Source organism: Phragmites australis, chromosome 16, assembly GCF_958298935.1.
Source record: "Phragmites australis chromosome 16, lpPhrAust1.1, whole genome shotgun sequence".
Classification (NCBI taxonomy): domain Eukaryota; kingdom Viridiplantae; phylum Streptophyta; class Magnoliopsida; order Poales; family Poaceae; genus Phragmites; species Phragmites australis.
In genome coordinates this window covers 14,586,033-14,605,983 of record NC_084936.1, presented here as the reverse complement: position 1 = coordinate 14,605,983, position 19,951 = coordinate 14,586,033, and positions in this window count along the sequence as shown.

Sequence of the window (19,951 nt, the reverse complement as noted above, 5' to 3'; positions counted from 1 at the left end):
TTTTGCAATCATATGGTGAAATAGGTTATGCATTGACGGATTAGCACCTACTACATGGAATGCTTTAAAGTTTGCTATGTATAACATATTTGTTCCACCTTATGTTAAATGTGATTTACGTAAGAAATTGCACGCTGAAACAAATTAGCATGCTGCGTTGTAATATTATTGAGGATGAAAAGGTTGTAATTGCACGCTTTTATCGAGGGTTAAGGCGCGAACTCAGGACGTAGTCGATTACAAAGAATATGATAGTTCCTAAAATGTTCCAACTTACATGTTTGTAAGAAAAAGAATTGCAGTGACGACAATAGAGGCCAAGGAACAATTTTGGAAGCTCGACTACTTCAAAATCAACACCGGGTTAAGACAAAATAGCCCCACGTTCGGCTTCACAGTCTGCTGCCCCTACTCGAGTAGGGAGCATTTAGTAGTACCCTTGACACCATTACACGCTCCCAAGGTAAGCAAATCTGTTAGTGTGTAGGCTTCAGCGAAGAGCTCTTCTTCGGTTGCTTCAACTTGTCATACGACTGGGTTTATTTGCCACTGATGTAAGGGAATGGGTCATGTCATGAAGGATTTCCTATGTCAGCGAGCGTACATTGCAACAGAGGACGGTGGATATACAAGTGCTAATGATGTTGAGGATGAATATGCTCTTGCAGCTAACCTTGCAGGTCAAGAGGATGAACACGAGACGAATATCGACCACAAGGAAGAATTCGATGCTGCTACCATGGAGAATTATCGGAACCTCTTTGTGCAGCGAGTGTTAAGCACTCAAATAGAGCAAGCGGAACAACTAATGCTACAATCTATTTTAGATGTTCCTTGTAGTCAATGATTACCATGTTCGTGTCATTATTGATGGAGGGAGCTACAATAATTTGGCAAGTTCAGATTTGATCGAGAAGCTTGCCTTGCCGACAAGAATCCATCCTCACCCTTACCATATTCAATGGTTCAACAACATCAGAAATGTGAAGGTAATGCAAACGGCTAGGGTGCATTTTTCTATTGGGTCATACAATGATTATGCTGATTTTGATGTAGTACCCATGCAAGCATGCTCTCTTTTGCTAGGTCGACCATGGGAGTTTGATACAGATGCAACACATCATGGTAGAAGTAATAAGTACACCCTTATGTATAAAGGAAAAAAATAACCTTTCTATCTTTAACCCCTGCTATAATTGTGAAATGTGAAAAAGAGATAGTTGAAAATAAGAGAAAAGAGCATAAGCATGAATTTAAAAATAATCAAGTAGCGAAACAATTTTTTCCATCCAAAAAGGAGGTGACAACAACTTCTAAGTCCTATGGAATTAAATTGGAAGGGTGTGTTATGCTTGCTACAAAATTTGACCTTGCTAAAATTTATGACAATGAGCTACTATGCTATGCTTTGATATGCAAAGATGCTTCAGTTTCACTCGATAATATATCTAGCTATCTGCCTCTTGCTGTTGCTAACCTTTTGCAGGAGTTTGTGGATGTTTTTCTAGCTTAAGTACCCTCGGGATTACCACCAATTTGAGGAATAGAACATCAAATTGATTTGATTCCGGTTGCAACTTTGCCAAACCGTGCTGCATATAGGACCAACCCGAAAGAGACTAAGGAAATTCAGCGACAAGTCCAAGACCTTTTGGATCACAGGTACGTATGAGAAAGCCTTAGTCCTTGTGTTGTTCCTGTTCTTTTGGTTCCTAAGAAAGATGGTAGTTGGCATATGTGTGTTGATTGTAGAGCCATCAACAATATTACTATAAGTATCATCATCCTATTCCTAGGCTAGATGACATGCTTGATGAGTTGAGTGGTTCAATAATTTTCACTAAAATTGACATGCGAAATGGTTATCACCCGATTAGAATGAAACTTGGAGATGAATGGAAAACTGCATTAAAAACTAAGTTTGGCTTATATGAGTGGTTAGTAATGCCTTTTGGGTTAACTATTGCAGCGAGTACTTTTATACGATTGATGAACGAAGTTTTACGTGCTTTCATCGAAAGATTTGTGATGGTATACTTTGATAATATCTTGATTTATAGCAAGTCACATGAGTCACATTTTGATCATCTACGTGCTGTTTTTAATGCTTTGAGAGATGCTCGTTTGTTTGGTAACCTCGAAAAGAGCATCTTTGCACATATCGAGTCTCTTTTCTTAGCTATGTTGTTATTCCACAAGGAATATAAGTGGATGAAAAAATTGAAGCCATAAAGAGCTAGCCAACTCCTGAGACTGTTACTCAAATAAGAAGCTTTCATGGTCTTGCGGGTTTCTATCAGCGTTTGTGCAGGATTTAAATACCATTGCTACCTCCATTGAATGAATTGATGAAAAAAAGGAGTGGTTTTCAAATGGGGATCTGCACAAGAAAAAGCATTAAAATTGTTGAAAGAGAAACTTACCCATGCTCCTTTACTCCAATTCCTTGTATTTGGTAAGACCTTTGAGCTAGAGTGTGATTCTAGAGGGATTGGAATTAGAGATATGTTAATTCAACAAAGTAAACATGTTGCTTATTTCAGTGAGAAATTAAGTGGGTCAATTCTGAATTATTCTACATATGATAAAGAATTGTATGCTTTAATTCATGTGCATGAAACTTAGCATCATTATCTTTGACCCAAAGAATTTGTTATACATTCTGACCATGAATCGCTGAAACCTATTAGAAGTCAAGCTAAATTGAATAAATGACATGCTAAATGGGTTAAATTTATTGAGCCTTTTCCATATGTCAGAAAGCATAAGAAAGGAAAGGATAATGTGATTGTTGATGCACTGTCTAGGTGTTATACCATGTTATCTTAATTTTCTCATAAGATTTTTGGTTTAGAGACTATTAAGGACTTATATGCTTCTGATTTAGACTTTAAAGAAGTACTTGAACATTGTAAAGAAGAGAAAATATGGAATAAATATGTGCTGAATGAAAGATTGCTCTATGATGCTAACAAGCTATGCATTCCAGCTAACTCTATTTGTCTTTTGTTATTACAAGAGACGCATGGAAGAGGATTGATGGCACATTTTGGAGCAAAGAAGACTACAGATGTGCTAGCTGCCCACTTCTTTTGGCCAAAGATGAGATGTGACGTTGAGCGCTACATTTTACGTTGTACCACTTGTAACAAAGCTAAGTCTCACCTAAATCCACATGGTCTTTTTATGCATCACCCTGTTCCTAGTGCACCATGGGCGGATATTTCTATGGATTTTGTTTTAGGACTGCTGTAACACCCCAGGGCCAAACTAATGCGTGTGTGCTATTTTTGGTCGATATGTCTTGATTGAGGGTTTCGGGCATATGAGTGCTTTGTTATGTATTTGCATGTTATGAGGAGCGTTGGTGCTGAGTTATGGTTATGTTTAGGTAGTGGTTCTTCATCTCACACTTAAAGTTGGCCATTATCATCGGTAGAAGGCAAGTAAACGTAGCTATGTTGTTGCTACCGTTTTGACTTATTATTTTCATCACCTACACCTTTATTTCAGAACCATGACAATTTAACTGTGATCTGAACTTTATGTTATGCTTTATGTTTAAGCATGTTTAATCATTGACTTATATCTATCCTTACGTTGCTACAATTTTTGTGAGCTATATTGTTATTTGACTTGAGGATGAAGTTGAAGTATTATTGGTAGTATACTTTAATGCAATTGCAGCATATTTCTACCATGTGCACTTGTATTTGTATATGCATTGGAAGTTATGTCGTAAAGATCACGACTGTACCGGTACGCATCGTACGTTGCCCGAGGAGGGGTGCGATGTAAAAGAAGACATATCATTGCATTCATATGCATTCTTGGAAATTAATAACATTTATATGTTATTGTGGATATGAAGTTACACATGTGGTTGTGATCTTTATTTGAAGTTATTCTTTAATGTTGTTAATACTATCCTAACATGTCTTATGTCTTGAGAAAACTGTATTAAATCGATGCTTAATCAACTTGTGGTTCAAATAACTTGACAAAACAAGTTTGCTTGCTGGGATTTATATCTCACCCTTGCATTACTCCTTCCAGGTATTTGATGCATGTCGTGAAGGGATGGGAATGTAGCAGCATATTTTGCACTTCATGTCTATTTTTTTTTTATCATTGTGCTGTAATAATAAATAAAGTTTAGTCCTTAGAGTCGTACGTTTGAAGTTTAAAGTGTGGTGGTGAAGTTAAACTTAATATTTTCCTTTTGGTTCATGTTTGGATGTTTTTCTCCGTTATTGTGATAGTCTACATATCTTGTTTATCTATGTTAATGGTTCCGCGATGCTTATTTTCATAGAGGAGATGCTTCCATTTTTTTTCAAGTTGTAGGTTGCGTAGTTTAGTGACATCCCAGGATTCTGGCGACCCTGGGGTGTTACAACTGCCTACGACAATGAGAGGGAGGGATAGAATATTTGTAGTTGTGGATAGATTTTCTAAAATGGCATATTTTATACCTTATCATAAAAGAGATGATACTACAAACATAGCTGAATTATTTTCTAGGGAAATCGTTCGACTACATCGAGTGCCTAATACTATCGTCTCGGATCGTGAAACAAAGTTTCTGAGTCACTTTTGGAGATTACTTTAGAATAAATTAGGGAGGAAGCTACTATTTTCTACTACATCTCATCCTTAGACCAACGGTCAAACAAAGGTTGTTAACCGTATATTATCGAACGGGTGATTTAGTTTGGTTGCATTTGAGGAAGGACATATTTTTAGAACTAAGAAAATCAAAATTAATGTCTAGAGCTGATGGACCATTTAAGATAATTGAGAATATCAATGACAATGCATACAAATTGGAGCTACCTGTAGAATTTAGGGTTAGTCCCACATTTAACATTTCAGATTTGAAGCCCTACTTGGGAGAAGAAAAAGAGCTTGAGTCGAGGATGACTCCAATTCAAGAGGGGGAGCATGATGAGCCAATGGCTCCTTCAGATACGATCAATACCACCAATAATCCTTAAATTATACAAGGTCTAATTATAAGAGCACATGCACAACAATTAACCACCAGGTGAACTCGTTTCTCGCTATTCTTGCTTCCTTGAATGTATTACTACTAAATTGTTGTGATATTTTATTGCTTAGGAACATAGGAGAAGCACTACAACCTTACCTGGACGTCACCACTCGATGGCTAAGTCTACTTAGACTCGAGGCTAAGCTTTAGTCATGGTCATGGTCGAAGTCATGGTCGTGGTCGTGGTCGTGGTCGAGTTTTAGGACAACACGTTAGTAAACGGGCATAACTCTCTCATACGAAGTCCATTTTAGGCGATCTTGGACATTCTGGAAAGTTTACGATGAGTCCTTTCCAATGGATATGAGCTCGACCAATTATTCTTTATAGTTTAATTAGAGCCAAAGAAATAGGGTGATGCGCCACCGTTTTAGACCTAGTTGTGTCTTGTAATCATTTCGGGGTCAGAGTCCAGATTGTGTACGCCTCTTTCCATGGCTGCCCAACCCTAGGTCGACCTCCTCATGTCCCTCTATAAATATATAGTAGCTGTCATAGTTTAGGCTTGGGTTTAGCTTAGATTATTCTATTGTAGACAGTTTCGTCGTTTATCAGTTTGTTGAACACCAACTCGAGTACTTCATTTGTAATCAGCAATATTTAGATTACATCTACCTATTCTTGCTCGTGTTCTCGTTTTACTGGCAGGAAAAGCCTTCTTTGTGAGGTCAACCGCATCTTAGCACGGTTGATAACCACAGAATAGTGGTGTAGTACTTGTGACGGTTCTTGATCTATTCTGATCAAAGCCTTTGGATCACCAACGCTGAAGCTTCACCAAATTGACTTATCATATTACCTACGAAAGATCGGGCATCCCCACATCACCAAGCCAAGCTCATAATTGGCCAACCAATTCATTCCTAATATGGTATCCATTCCTCTAGTATCCAGCAGGATCAAATTTAAATAAAACTAAACTCTCTCAATTAGGATCTTATCCTTAGGGACAACTCGGTTGGTTGTCAATTTAGTACTAGGTGCATCAATGTGATAGGTAGAGGGTAGGGCCTTGGTGATCAAATTGTGACTCAAAACATAACTACCCTTGATTAAAGAATGAGATGCTCACGAATCGAAAAGAACAACTACAAGATGAGAGTTCACAAGCAGTGTACCAACGAGCATGTTTGAGGATGTGCGTAGCCTAGAAGACTTGAGGAGTGGGTTGAGCAGGTGGTGGCCTTGGAGCAGTCACCACGGCTATCAACTTCGGATAAGGGCAATCCTGTGCAAAGTGGCTGACACGCCCACAGTTGTAACACGGGCCGTTGGGGCCACTTGTCACACTCCCCTGAGAACTGGTAGGTCTTGGAGTCTGTCCTTGCGGAGTGGAGAAAATCGAGCGTCACAACATCCATATTGGTCATGGAGCAGTCGAGGCCGACATGTGAGATGGAGGAGGCTGACTCTCCATCCATGCACGTTGAGATCTCCCACCCATAGAAGGTGACGGAACGCTCTTGCGCTTGTTCTCCTCCTGGTGGTTCTTCAGCCTGAACTCCACCGTGAGAGAGGTGCTCAGTAGCTTGTTGAAGTTGACAAACTCATGTGCCGACAATCGGTCTTGCATCTTGGAATTTAGGCTGCTTACAAAGCGGTATTGCTTCCGCTCGTCGGTGTTGATCTCATCCAGAGCATACTGTGCAAGGTGGTTGAATACCTACACATACTCCATCACTGATCTACCTCCTTGATTGAGATCTAGGAACCCCCACCTCTTGATCTCCATGATATCCTTGGGTATGTGAAAATCACAAAAGGCTTAGCAGAACTCCGCCCAAGAGACACGGTGATTGGGGGCGTGCATGGCCAAATAGTTTGTCCACCATGCACCGATCGTGCCTTGGAGCTGATGGGTAGCAAAGAGTGCCTTCTCGTGGTCCTCACACCGAAGGAGTGCAAGATTTTGCTCGATAGTCCATAGCCAATATCAGTGTCAAGAGGATCCTCATCACGCGTGAAGGTGGGCGATTGAGTTTGGAGAAAATCTAAGAAGTCATCACGGCATCCAACCTCACCTCCTCCATGAGAGGTCATGTTATGCATGAGAGCTTCGAGGAGTGCCATATGATCTTGACGGTTCTGTTCAATTTGTATAATCACATCCGTCATACTCGGCGGTGGAGGTGGTGGAGGGTTATGCTCATTGTGCTCATTGGAATTCTCAGGAAGATCATTCCCGAGATTCTGATGGGTCCTCATCATATTGTGATGATAAGATGAAAGAGGGAAATCAAACTCCGACATAGCATAGCAGCATTAGCTGGATATCATTTGATTGGATCCCATAATATCGTATATTTGGAAAAACACATGCATATGGGAGATAGAAAAATGAAGGCATGCTCGATTCCTATCTACACATTTCTTTCTCAAACGTGTCTCTCTGCAACAAACATCAAGATCACATGCATTCATATATACAATAATTACCAATCATCACCCTTCGTGCTACCTATTATTTCTTGAGTGAATGGTGCTTGTGCATCTCGCCGCACAAGCGAAATTTCATACGTTGTTGCCAACGTATTCACTTCCCATTTCGTCACCTTACGGGACACCACATGTAATCCCTAAATAGGTAGACGACCATATCTACTATCATATGGTGGATATTCATATGTTATTACAAACGTATTCACTTCCCGTACCATCGCCGTATGGGACACACCAGGCCCCTACCTCGCACTGGTTGAGCCCCGGATATTTACCGCCATCGGGATGCGTTCCTTACCTTTTTCATTGATACAACATGATTCATGAAAAGGAACATCACAATGCAAAACTAAACGACATAAATATCGCACACAGGAACACATTACACTTAGGGGCATAATATAGCAAGTTCATACATATTAGTAAGAGGGGCACAAAAAGAACTTTAGTGGGTTGCTTAGTCATATTGACACATTTACAAACCCACATCCTAAGCATGTTTATGCTACTTCATTAAACCAAGCTTTGATGACACGTTGTGAGGAATCATCCAAATAGTATTCCAATTAATCATCATAAGGATCATTTGCTTAATCACAACCTCAATGATTAACTAGAATACCATCCTGATAGTCCCCACACGTGTTTTATGCCCAAAATCGGAACACATGCCTTTCCAACTTATAACATCACAACAAAGCTTAAGAAAGAGCGAGTAATTAACTTTAGATTACAAGTTATTAAGCATTCAACTATTTACAACAATTTGAACAAAAGATTAGATCAATTACTCAATAGAAATAAAACTATAGACAACAAAAGAAGACTAGAGGCACATGCCCTTAGGCTCCACCTCAAAAGCTTCACCACTCGAGAGTAGTTGCATACTCAGGCCCGCCACCAACATCAGCGGGCGTGAAGTAGCCAAAAACGAGCTCCTCCTCACTAGAATACCTGAAAGAGCAGCGTGAGTATGAAGGTACTCGCAAGACTTAATCCACATGTGGCACATATAAATAGCCCGACTCTAAGGATTATGCATTGAGCTATTAGCAAGAAAAGGCTACATGGTTACGTAAATTCATATGAGTAAGCAACCTAAAGACATATGTGTGAGCACCTATATTTAACCAAATAAACCTTTCCAAACCTGTAAACAACATGAACCCAAATGTAAATGGAACCATCTCATGTAAACAATGACCATCGACAACCATGCCCAATAGAACCATACCAACCATCCCACATTCGTGACTCTATGACTGATGCAAATGGACATGAGCATGCTTATGACTGAGAGCACGGTAATTCAAATTGTTTTTACATCCTGCAGGGGGTACAACTTTACCCACATAACACGAGGACCATACGGCTTGAGTGACCACACAGGCCCACCCAAGGAGGTATCCGTGTCAACCTTTCTCATACCCGGAACCACCCACTTGCAATGCGCTTATGGCAGCGTGTCCAAGAAACCTCCGGCTCCTCGCCACCTTGCTTCTCCTTTTCTTTTTCTCTTATGTGTCATAGGGCCGCAAGACAAGTGTCAGCATAATGTTTGATATTCGACTTACCTTACCATTAGATTAGCATGTTGTTATTACAGAAAGTACTAGAGCCAACTGCACCGACAAATGGTGCTTAAATGATGCAAGCGGTCTATGGTGCCTGGGCTCCTCTCCCGAACTACCCCGAGGAATTCCTCTGAGGCAAAAGACACCCTTAGCACCATCCACATCTCGCCTCAACCTCACCACTTATCCAACCATCAATATCATAATCAATATTTGTGAACAATAATTAAGCCCTAAGCTCGCGAACAACGAATAAACCATTGCTTGACTTCTACCGAGGAGCTATGTATTACTAATTGTTTCGAACGACTCTTAAGTTAGACATCGACAATGTTATCAAGGCTACAAGAATATAGATAATCAACAACTTAAGGTAGAGGTAATGCATCACTGTAGGTTCTACCCATAGACTCCCGACATCGACTCACTGTACATGTAAACTTACATAAAGCATAACGTATCAATTTAGACTCCACAATCAATCAAAGGGTGCAATATGCTTAGATGCTTGCCTTGCTGCTCTAGGGTTTGGCCAATACTTCTTGCACAACACTCGTAAAACTCTGTGAAGTTGGCGTCGTCTTCACTCGCTTGGATTGTCGGCGCAACGCTCTCTAAACGGAATAAGAATGCATTGCATAAATAATAAACGATGGAAAAGTGTGCATCTGATGCATGCTTGAATAATACTAGAGCGTCGTGCTTTGAAAACATTTGCAAAAGAAAGCTAAGTGATTAGGGTTTCCAAGTTTGAATCCCCAGATAAGCTAAATCCATCTAGCTTTTAGAGGATAGCGGTCAGATCGACATTGAACTGGTGGTTAGACCGCAAGCACGTAGAAGGTTTTGGCCTCTGGCGGCCAGACCACAGGCATGCTAGCGGTCATACTATTGTATGGCGGTTAGACCAGCCCTAGTGGCGGGTTGACTCCTGTATATGGTTTTCAACTTGGATTCTCCGGCCCTAACTAGCAATTAGACCGGACCTATCAGTGATCAGACTGCTAGACCTTGCTGGCAGCACCTTTGTAGGGTCACGGGCGAGGACTCCAGTGAAACCTTCCACAATCATGGGTACCAAAATGCTCTATAGGACTAGTGGAGTGCTTTTAAAGTGATTTGGATAATATTCACCAAGCTAAACACAAAATACCCCATGGATTGGATCTAGACTAGGTTAAACTTAGGTCTAAATGACACGAGGGTCGAATTGAGCTCAGAAACAATAGGGAAATGGTAGGGGATGCCTCACTTTAGTGTATGACAGCTTCCTAGCACACTACTGCAGAATAACTCATCAGTGTCAGTTCAAATCATCATCACTGGCTGGTTTTGAACCAACACTGATTACTTAGTACTGATAGTCAGTGCTATCAGTGCCGGTTCCATCCACGAACTGGTACTAATAATTCATTATCAGTGCATGTTCTGTTAGGAACTGGAACTGATACTAATTATCAGTGTCGGCTCTAAACTAGAACTGGCACTGGTACATATTCGACAGCAAAAAAACTGCACAATCCAAAATGCATCCCATGCACATGCATCTATTCTTCTAATGTTTAAGTCACGATAAACACTTAATACATTAACTCAAACTAGAAGCATTTCTAAAATTACATCAAATACCATTACATGCATAGTTGATATCTAAAATTTCAACTCCAAATATTACATCAAAATGATTCAGTGCATAAGTGAGCGCACTAAATGTGCTTCAAATGGAAGTTCTATTGGACTTTTGTAAATAACGAAACTGTTACTATCACACTGAAACTAAGGTGTGACTGATACTTTCCTTCCCGGACATTCCTGCATTGAGGATCAAGTAATATGTACACCCACTATTGGGCAAGAAGACATAAGATTAAAGTCAAGCTATTATCCATCTGCATCCGAGTGTTCCAGTAAAAATCCTACATACAAAGAGCTATAATATAGAGGAAAAATTTAAGATTATTGAAATAATCCTAGCTACAAACTACAGGTTAATGTCACCAACCGTTTCAGCTGCATGTAACCGCGAGAGCCTAGGAGTCATTGCAAGCAAATCCTCGTTCTGTTCAAGCGCTTTCAATTTGAAATAGTTGTAGTCCGGAAACATGTATCCAAGTTGCAGGTTAACCAATTGTAGAAGCGCATGGACAACAGATCTTTTAGCCATAAGTCTTTGGTCTGTTTCGGAGCTTGATGCTATTAAAGTGATATATCATTCTATAGGAAAAGCAATGCTAAAAGCAATAGTGGTCTGCATTTTATTTTTATCACCTAATATGGTCATCACCATAGGTGGTGTGCCACCAAGGTCTGCAATAATGTTATGTAGCCATTGTAGATGAGGAAGCATCTACATCAATTAACACATTAGTTTCAGAATTTGTTAACTGCAAACTGCAATATTAACTGACCTTCTAATAATTTATAGCAAAGAGATTTTTATCTCTGAGCATGCAGATATACCTAGGAAAAGTCATAGGTATGTTTACATACCCAGAGAAAAAAACACCAATACTATATCAATTGGCACTTGTGAATAATCTCACAATTATGCCAAGTCATTAATTGCAGAACAAGGAAGTACCAAACTAGTTACTCATTGAGAAGTGATGGTAACATCTAAAACACCGATATAGTGATACATATCTAATATCATGACATACATATCTAATAATAAGCAAATATATTTTGAACTTAAATACATATCTAATTTCAGGACCTAAATTGGCTAACTAAAATTGCTAACTATAATTTTCTAACTATAATTTGCTAACTACAATTTACTAAATATAATTTGCTAACTAACCCATGTGTTTTGTGGCCCTTCCAGGTAGGAAGGGGATACGCTATTGAGGATTTAGAGGTCGGGAGTATGAGGGTGGTAATCCGGACCCGCTCTTGACCTCCACTACTGCTATTGCTCACCATGGAGACATCGAAGAGTCGACAAGGAGGCGGCGGTGGGCTGGCGCACGACAAGGAGGAGGAGGCGGTGGGCCGATGCATGACGAGGACTAGGAGGCGATGAGCTGATGCGCGACGAGGAGGCTACGGACGGGAGGAGGCGGTGGTAGGGGAAGAGGAACGGCGTCAGGCTGAATGGAGTAAACGAGGAGAGCGACTAAGTGCATGCATTAGTGCTGGTTCTAGTTCCTACCAGTATTGATAGTGACTATCAGTGCCGGTTCTTAAACTCCCACGCACGAGCAATAATTGAGACTCTAAGAACCAGCACTAATAGGCACTATCAGTTTACGAATCATGGTTCACGCGTGGGAGTTTAAGAATCGGTATTGTTATGTCAACAGTATCGGTTACGCTCAAACCAACATTGATGATATGCTACTTATGACCTGTTCTATAGTAGTGGCAGATCAATCAACTCCGGAGAAGCTCCGGTTTAGAGATCAGGCTCCGGGGTGGCATGTAAGTTTGAGGTTGGATGAGCGTGCCTCCGAGGGAGAAGAGGGGAGGAGCTCAGGAAAGTCCTCCGGAAGCTTAGGGAGGTTCTCACTATCGATCTCTGGTTGTTGTGGATGTTGAGGTCGAGCTTTCCTTCTCTCTCTAAGGTGGAGTGGGGAAGAGAGTGAGAGAGAGCAAGAGAGAGAGTGATCAATTTACTTAAGTAGAGCCACTACGCTTTGGCGGTCAAACTGCCAATACTCCCGATTAGACCGTGGTAAGTCCACGTGGCAAGCCCACATGGCTGCACACCTGACGATCAAATCGCGGGTAAGCCCGGTCAGACCACGATAGCGATTTTTACTGAATTTTTCTAAGTGTCCCCTTATCTTCACTCTCCACCTTTTCTAAGTATTTGAGACTTATCTAAAGTGCTCTAAACCATCTCTAAAGTGTCTTAAACACATTTCGACTCCACTTGATAAACAATATCTATAATTACATATGATAATAATTATGTATACTTAATCACGTAATTAGTATTTTAGGACGTGACAATACTCTCTCCTGCTTGTCCCAAATTAAGGGAAACGGAACTTTGCTTGTCCAAAGGATGAGAACAATACATTTTTTGATCGTCAGCATAAACATCACGAAATTAATCTTCCAAAGACCGTTGCTTGCCGGCAACAGGATGTGTACGTCTCGTCGCCCAACACTCAAACGAGCGAGCTGGAAGACTATAATTGACACGACACCAACCCCGCACATATGCACCATCCTTCATTAGTGCCTAACCATCTGCGACGATGTAGTACATCTCTTTGAGCTGGGCCCACCGGCAAGTGATAATGAAGTTTATCTTTTGTTAGGACAATGAGCGGGTAATGCAGGAGGAGGATCACCCAAGGCTCAAGCTTGAAGAAGCTTCTTCGGTGGCAACCCTGCCGAAAAAGTAATGATTCACAGCACAACTATATCGCAATTCCCCTTTTTCTCTTCACCTTTGCATTTTCAAGTCATTCGACAGCGCGCCTGCTTTGGAGTTTTGAAAATCTAGAGGAATTATGTAGGATACCATTACTTTGCGTGCGTTCCAATGGGGCTTTGCGTATTTGTACCAATTTGAAGAAAATGCAACGATTAGATATTACTCAGTTTATATTTATTTGTATATTTATTCAATTATCATTGATCTTCACAGAAGATTCAATTCCAACTGTCAACTAAGACAAGATGTTTCATTGAAGACACGGAACAACTCAGATCAACCTAGCTGTACCGTTTAGGAAACGGGATGGTTATCAAGTCAATACGCATGTATTGCTAAATTATGCCGTTTCTTGTTGAATGCTTTTCCGATTTCAGGTTTCGTCTACACTAAGGTACTCCCATTGGGTTGTATCATACACATTAATTGATATCCCACGTAGAATTATTGCTGACATAGCAAGTAATTAATGATGACAAAGAAGAAAGATTTATCACACGACACTGCTTAGGCACGACATCTAAGACTAGAAAACCATGTAGAAATGCATTGGGTTGTATCATAATGTATAATTGTTCAAAATATATGCAACCATCACTACAACCGAACATGCCTTCACTGCTGGTTCTAAAGTGGCTTTCACTGTCAGTTTTGGAACCGGCAGTAGGTATTGGGCAGTGAAAGTTGTGAAGCCTTCACTGCCGGTGTTTTAGAACCGGCAATGAAGCCTTTTTTTCAGAAACAAATTAAAAAAAGAAAAAGAAACACCGTGCACGCCCAGGACCTCGCCACATCGTGCTCGTCGCTGTGGATCCCGCCACTGCCCTGCAACAGAAACATAAAAATGTGACGGCCACCGCCACAGAAACTATGATGATGATGATGAACAAAGAGGTTATAATAAGAAGCATTGTATGAATGCTGAGCAAGCCATAATACAGTTAATGCACTTCACACATTCTGTGAGCTATACTTTGCTCATATTGTGCTCCAAAGAAAATTGTTCTTCCATTTACAACAATGAAGAAGGCCCATGCCAAGTTCAAGAACAGCAACGATGACTCATTTCAAGGCTCTAACTAGGATTCTATCCACCGACTAGCACCAACTTCTCTTCTGAAAACAAATATTCACGAGAAGATTACAAAACTAGGTAAAAACAAATCATTACCAACTTCGAACAAGGCTAAATGATACAACAATCAACTGAAGATCTTAGCATGCCAAAAGAAGCCAAAACTCAGGATCGAGAAATGACATGGCTCGGCCGTACGAGGCGTGTGGCTGGAGGCGCAGCTGGAAGAGGAGGGGCGCGGTAGCAGGAGGCTCGGTCGGACGAGGTGCACGGCTAGAGGCTTGGCCGGAGGAGGCACTCGGCCGGAGAATCCTCACTCTCTATACTTTCTCACCATCTCTCTCGGGTGGATCGAGGATAAGGTTGGAGGAGGAAGAAGGCGCTCGGATGGATGGATGCCGGACTTAGATTTTTTTAAGCTAGCCGGTGGACTAGACGTGAGCGTGGCTAAATGGATTGAATGAAAAATTTGGGTCCACCATCCTCTTCACTGCCGGTTGATACAACACACCGATAGTGATAGTACCACTGCCAGTGTGTTGTATCAACTGGCAGTGAAGATCAATCATCAGTGCCGGTTTTTATTAACAACCAGTAGTGATGTCCTTTTTCTTAAAGACCGACAGTGATAAACGTATCAGTACCGGTTCTAGTCAAAACGGTAGTAATGAGCCGGTAAATATAACTATTTATGTAGTAGTGCATTACTTGCCTTGAGGATCCTTGGAAACAACAATATGATACTATGCATGGGAGGAACTATTTCTTCATGCCAATTTGAGAGTGTCGAAGATTTGGGGCAGTCAAACAATGAATCGATTGATGAACCAAAGGGTTACATATATAGGCCAAGTCATGTTGTATCCCACCAATGGCTTATGGAAACACATACCGAGGGGATAGGAAGATGAGGAGGTCAGACATGATACACGCACTGGTGTAGGCCCACGTGATTGAATAGCCTAATGTAGTCTAACACACCCCCACAATTGGAGTGTCGACGGGGCAGACATTCAAACTGATCTGAAACTTGATGAAGACCGAAGTAGGCAACCGTTTGATGAAGATGTAAGTATACTAGGGCATCATTGGAATGTGAAGGATGTGGACATCACCAAGAATAACCCGTTCCTTGATGAAATGGAGGTCAATCTCAACATATTAAGTGCGCTAATGTTACACTAGATTTGTTGAGAGATAGACCATGCTGACATTGTCATAATATATGAGGGTAGTGATGGCAACCAAGTTACCGAACAACAGTAGAGACCTTCAGCTAAGAGGGAGAGCCGAAGGCTTCGATATGCGACACGTGTTTATGGGTAGTTATCTAGTCTCATTAGTGTGTCCCTTCAGTTTCAGTGGCGGTATATTTATAGCCCGTACTCAAGCACTCCACACCTTAATTTACAGCATTGCCCCCCTAACTGCCACATTCCCGGCATATTCGGGGGCATTTTCGTACAATCCCAAACACATTAGTATATTTACAACTATACCCTACACCACTATGTGGGCTTCAGAGAACCCGAAGGTCAATCACATACGGGGGCCTCCAATGCGCTTTTTGAAACACAACTGCATTATTTGTCAGTAAACAACCACCATTGCTCTTCGACTCACCATCTAAAGGGGGCACGTGAGACTTTTCCCCAACAGTAGCCCCCTACAGGTAAGGTTTACCTTAAATGGGTCAAGCCTCTGAATAAAATGGTATGACTAAATGTTGTCCCCTTCGGCCCGTCGAAGACCCCTGGTGGCTCATTTTACCTTTTAGCAGATAGCTCCCTGTTGCTGTTCGATTGTTTTTGTTTTTATGACCATTCTACCCCTGCACAACGGTTAGGGCTCAAGAGCTCTAAATACCTTCGCCACATGCTGAACCATCTTTTATGGCAATGGTTCAATTTCCAACATGCCTCGTTATATCCACCATTAGCCTTACTTTTTACTGCTATAAATACACTCTACTCAGCGCCTCAATCTTTATCGCTTGAATTTGCTGAAGCTCTAGCTCTAGTATGAAGACTCCCGTGCCCAAATCTCCTTCGGAATACTAGTGAGACTCCATGGCCCCGAGAGGCAAAACAAACCACCCGAAGATGTACTGGATTGGAGAATCTAAAGTGGATGAAGAAGTCCTAGTTGGACTAATTAAAGAGGGTTTGATTAGTGATGTTTCGAAGGTTAGACTCCCGAAAGGCCAGGAGACTCCGGAGCCCAAAGATGACGAAGCCATTGTTTTTGTGGGTTACTTCGGAGCGGGGCTTCGCTTCCCTTGTGATGAGATGGTGCCAAAAGTTCTGAAGCTATTCGAAATCTACCTCCACCAGCTGACACCGAACGCCATTGTTCAGCTCAGCCTCTTAGCTTGGGTGGCGTGTCAAGAAGGAGCGAAGGCATCAGGCAGGGCTTTCGCCATAGCCCACAAACTCCATCACCAACCAAAGCCAGTCTTCGCGTTGGGGGTGCAAAGTGAAGCCCATTATGGCTGTTTGAACTTCACTTATCATGCCGACCTAGCCACACCAGTTGTGGCATACAAAACAAATGGCCAAAGGACTGGACACAATAGTTGTTCTACCACAAGGTGGACCGAGAGGGGTATGTCATGTCCAAGTGCAAAGAGGTGAAGGGGAACCGTGCCCCAGATGTAGTGCTGTATTCGAGGCCTTCACCAGGTGCACGAAGCACCTGAGCACACGCCATCTCGTAGAAGAGTTCATAGCATCCGGGGTGTGGCCCCTCAGCCAGGGGCAGGACCATCCTGACTTTTGGTGATAAAGGGCCGGAGGGACTCTGCCGCCCCCAGCCTAACTTCTGAGGTTTTACGGGTATTATTTTTTATCATGTTCTTAACCTCACTTCGGCTATGTCCTTTCCTTACATTATTTTCTTTTGGGCAGATTTGACAGTGAGTGAAGTGGATACAAGAGCCATGCTTCTTCTTGGGAAATTTACCTAAGGTGAAGCCCAGCTCTGCGCCGACCAGAGTCTTGGTCGACGACTAAACCAGATTTTCGATCTACAAGGTCTCACCTATAAGGATAGGCCGAAGGTCTTCATGCTCTCATCGGGCCAGGGCAAAGGAGACCGCTCACCAAACACCGAGACCAATAGAGCATCTGCTGCGGGAAGCCAAAAGAAGCTAAAATTGGAAAACCCTTCACCGTAAGGGGGCAGAAAGAAGAAGGCTCCTACCCTAAAGAAGCGACCTAACGAAGTGGCATTCGATGACTTTAGCAATCAAGAGACTCCTGAAGGCTCAGTGGCCATTCGTGTTGTGCCGCTTAGACAGGCACCTCCGAAGGGAACTCAGGACCATGCTGCCTCCTCGCCGAAGCTTGCTTTTTCTGCGCGTGTGGACCTTGCCACGCTAATACTCAGTGACGAGGCAGACAAGCCTTCGGGGGTGCTCGTTACTGTCGAACTAACAGAGAGAGAAGCCGAGGACCCCGAAGGAGCAAAGAATGTTGAAGAAGCTGGAGCTGAGTCACCTTCTACCTCTTCATCTTTGAGTTCTTCTTCTAAGGATAGTTCATCCGAAGGCCACAAAGCCACATATACCGAAGAGAACACTTCGTCACCCTTGCCCCACTGTGGCAGTAAGGGGCTCATACACCAGATGCTCCGACAATATAATGAAGTGAACACCGAAGCTTTTTTGTAGAGAGGTTACAAACTAGCTCTGGTCAACTTGTACTTGCTGGATAGTCCAGCATTCAAAGGAATGATTGCCGGATGCTTTGTCAAAGCATTTCTCACAGAGATGTTGCAAGATGGGTGGTTCAGAGAAGAAGTACACATCGGATGGTCCGCTGAGGAGGTGTGAGCACGGATCATCTGGCATTCAATATTTTTCAGAGATTTGTCATTTTCTACAGGGATTTTGATTTTGACTAACTTGTGATGATGTTAAATGGTGTTGAAAGTAAATGTTTTCTTGTTTCATGATGTGTAGGTGGTGGATGCAACTGTATGGCCACGACAAGAAGATCGGGGCTAAGCAGGGAGCTTGGTGCTAGAAAATCAAGGGAGCCGGATAGAGTCGAGGGTGATCCTAGCTATACACGTGGAGGTCAAGAAAAGCATGAGATAGAGGATGAAGATGACGTGTTGATAAAGTCAAGCGAAAGGGATGCCGGTGTAAGTGACAAGGCAGCCTGATGGATCAGGAGCGAAAGAGACCTGTCGGTAGTCAAGATCGCAAGATGGAGGACATGTGTTGACATTGGAAGACTTGCTTAAGCTATAAGCAAGTAGCTATGAGTCACACCTTAAGAAGCATGCAAGGTGGTTTTTTGGTTTGGTCGCAAAAACCGTCGAAGAATAGAGTGCATGTGGTATCATCGCAAAGCTTTCGTTGAGGCGAGGCTAAGTCATGAAGGCACCACAGCCATCCGATGGACAGAGAAAATTTTTGACGAAACTACTACCATAGTAGGTGAAAATGTATTTTAAGTGAATGAAAGTTTAGGGACATGATTCCTTAAGGGTTAAGTAAGCCTCCTAGGCCTATAAATAGAGGGGTATGGCTGATGGAATATAGTGAGCCTTTAAGAGTTTTTGGAGAATTTTGAAAATCTTCCACTTGTGTTGTGTGGAGAGGGAGAGAGTAGCACTTAGCCTATGTTTATGTGAGAGCTATCGTGAGAAAAACACTTTGTAATCTGGAAAAAGATGGCATTCCTCTGATGAAGAAAGTGTTTTTGCATATGCTTAAGTTCATCTCCATCTAGTCTCCTACTTTTGGTTCCCGTGTTTTGGTGCAACTTTTTGGTGTTTTCTTGTTGATTTTTGTTTTCCTTGAGAGCCGGTCCTTTTAGGTCTTGTAAGAGGTGTTCTTCCTGTTGCTAGAGGTTTAATCTTCTCATTTAAGTTGGTCCTGAACCATCTCATCCCTCTGGATCCATCAACTTGAAGAATGTCTTTTTCTGGTGACTAGTTCTCTTGTGTTTAGAAGCTTTTCTTCTTGTTGGTCGCTTTCTTACGCTATAAATTTTGATATAACCTTAAACGAAACCTAGAGTTCTCTTCCATCAAAGAGGAGCATTGATTTTGAAAGTTTTGCAATCTATTCTTATCTCTCTGTCACACCCGGTTTTATAAAGGGACAAAACCAGATGTAAACCACATGTATGCCAGGATTAAGTTTTATACATGCAGTGACTTCATCAGTGTATCACACACAGTGTCATTATTACAACATTTAATTTAAACAGAAATAGAAAGACCTCAAAGTCTTAAACAAAAGCACACAAACTATACACAGCGAAGCTCCAACTTCCATAGGCAAATGACCGGGGGAACCACCAGCCTAGCAAGCTACATCCTCACCAACGTACAAGTCTGGATCTCCTTCAATATTTGAGCAGTGTTTGGTGGACATTCGGATGGAAACAACGAGTATGAGTACATAT